Source organism: Lissotriton vulgaris, unplaced genomic scaffold (assembly GCF_964263255.1).
Source record: "Lissotriton vulgaris unplaced genomic scaffold, aLisVul1.2 SCAFFOLD_7134, whole genome shotgun sequence".
Classification (NCBI taxonomy): domain Eukaryota; kingdom Metazoa; phylum Chordata; class Amphibia; order Caudata; family Salamandridae; genus Lissotriton; species Lissotriton vulgaris.
Window position 1 is genome coordinate 45,001 of NW_028240821.1, and position 2,500 is coordinate 47,500.

The window sequence follows — 2,500 nt, forward strand, 5'->3', positions numbered from 1 at the left end:
AAGCGAGCACACTTTATTGATGAACTGACAATGTTTATAAACTCTCTAAATCTACAGTCTCTAGACATAGGGTAGCCTGGCAGAGATGCTCAGATGGCCAGTACGCATTCAAATCTGAGCCAATGGTCAAAAATGTATGAAGAGTAGCAATCCATTATTCTTCACTGCATTTGTGGTCCAAGACTAAACACACCGTAAGTATGTAGATTATACCAGGTTTGCAAAGGCTCCTGGTTCGGGCTACAGACAAGGAGCATTGTGACGTCACGCTGCCTGTGGAACAGTGATATTAAAGGTGAAACAGCTGCACAGTAGGTTAGGTGAAGGGCTCTGAGAGTGGAAAGGCAGCATGCTTGGGTCCCTGGACAAGGTGAGCTTATGATAATGTGTCTGAATGTTCGCCTGTGTTGTAATATTAAACCCCTTATTGTTGTAAACGCCTACTTACTAAGGAGTTCTCAAGCTCAGCCCCACACAGACCTGGAACTGATTATGTTAATGCAAACTATTTAAGAAACTGAGCCTGATCTAAAAGATTTCCTTGGATCTAGGACCATTTCGCCTAGCTTTTAGGTGCTTCCTTCTCCTAAAGTCCTTTGTAAAACTTGGGAAAACCTCACAGAACAGACTTCCAGGAGGTCAGATGGGTTTCCTTGTGCCTTCACACACACACACACACACACACACACTTTCTAGCCCACTTAAGGACAAAAGGATGCATAAGTCTACATAGGGCCAGTGGCGCAATGGATAACGCGTCTGACTACGGATTAGAAGATTGTAGGTTCGACTCCTATCTGGCTCGGAAGGGTTGTAGGTCCCTGTTTGATTATATTCCTGTGGAATTCTTATTTACCTCAGACTTGTTGTAGGTTCAATATTCTCCAGCAGGACTCATCCAGCAGTTGTTCCACGGTAGAGCGCAAGTAATAGGACCACAGCTAGTTAAACGTTTCCCATTTGCTGCTGGACTCTATGTGATGGCCGTCACGTGGTGTGCTGCTTTTGTATTTCAACATTGGTCCCTGATACTCTTAATTGCGAAAAAGCTTGTTGACAAAAGTGTGTGTGCGCGAGGGTCTGTGGACGTAGGCAGGTGTGTGCACTTGAATGCTTACCCATTTACATGTGTGAGAGGAACAAACCAACTCCCTGTGGGCTGCAGACTTACAACTGGTAGCCCCAGTAGCCAGGCAGAACCACAGGTAAGGAGAGAGAGAGAAAGTTGGTCCATTATTAGAGCAGGCCCATAAGCATCTTGCACTGCTACCTTCTTCCCCTCTCAGCCACGATCGGCCAAGACCTCTTTATTAGGGTAGAGGGTGAACATTTCTTGGACCTCAGAAACTGAGGGATGTAGACCCAATATGTCCTCCAAGCGCCTAGAGACCTGGTGCCCAATCTGGCATGGTGTTTTTCAGCCTACCCGACCAATCCGGTTGCAAGGTGGACTTTAACAATACTGCTAAAAAGGCACTCCCAGACATCCCTGAGGCCTTCATTTGCATAGGCCCTGCCCTTCTCTTTGTCCTGCTTCCCACGAAGCAACACAACACTGCAGCAGTATAGATTTGGGGGTGGTGAAGAATAATGACAGTGAGGCTAAAAAAGAGAAAGAAAAGTCCCAGAAGTCCTGCAGGCTTCCTTGCTAAATGCAGCTGAACATAGAGCGCACCTTCTTTACTGCAAAGCAAATACATTAAAAATGTTGAGGAGAGACTAATTGAAAAATACATATCATGGGGACAGCACTGGGACCTGCTTTATTTTTTCAATTAGTCTTGAAAACAAAAAAGATTTCTCTCCTAAAAGCTGTTAAAAATATGGAACGCTTCACGAATTTGCGTGTCATCCTTGCGCCAGGGCCATGCTAATCTTCTCTGTATCGTTCCAATTTTAGTATATGTGCTGCCGAAGCGAGCACACTTTATTGATGAACTGACAATGTTTATAAACTCTCTAAATCTACAGTCTCTAGACATAGGGTGGCCTGGCAGAGATGCTCAGATGGCCAGTACGCATTCAAATCTGAGCCAATGGTCAAAAATGTATGAAGAGTAGCAATCCATTATTCTTCACTGCATTTGTGGTCCAAGACTAAACACACCGTAAGTATGTAGATTATACCATGTTTGCAAAGGCTCCTGGTTAGGGCTACAGACAAGGAGCATTGTGACGTCACGCTGCCTGTGGAACAGTGATATTAAAGGTGAAACAGCTGCACAGTAGGTTAGGTGAAGGGCTCTGAGAGTGGAAAGGCAGCATGCTTGGGTCCCTGGACAAGGTGAGCTTATGATAATGTGTCTGAATGTTCGCCTGTGTTGTAATATTAAACCCCTTATTGTTGTAAACGCCTACTTACTAAGGAGTTCTCAAGCTCAGCCCCACACAGACCTGGAACTGATTATGTTAATGCAAACTATTTAAGAAACTGAGCCTGATCTAAAAGATTTCCTTGGATCTAGGACCATTTCGCCTAGCTTTTAGGTGCTTCCTTCTC

At 44.8% G+C, this 2,500-nt stretch overlaps 2 non-coding genes across 2 annotated transcripts in view; both read right to left on the minus strand.

Moving 5' to 3' along the window:
- LOC147672528 (U6 spliceosomal RNA) overlaps positions 1-10 on the minus strand; it is a 107-nt gene extending 97 nt beyond the window's left edge. The window contains exon 1 of the small nuclear RNA XR_015303510.1: positions 1-10. This exon is cut by the window's left edge and continues 97 nt beyond it. This is a non-coding gene — a small nuclear RNA (U6 spliceosomal RNA).
- Positions 11-1,817: 1,807 nt separating this feature from the next.
- Positions 1,818-1,924, minus strand: LOC147672529 (U6 spliceosomal RNA). The gene has a single exon (XR_015303499.1). It is a non-coding gene; the product is annotated as a U6 spliceosomal RNA (small nuclear RNA).
- Between the last annotated feature and the right edge of the window lie 576 nt (positions 1,925-2,500).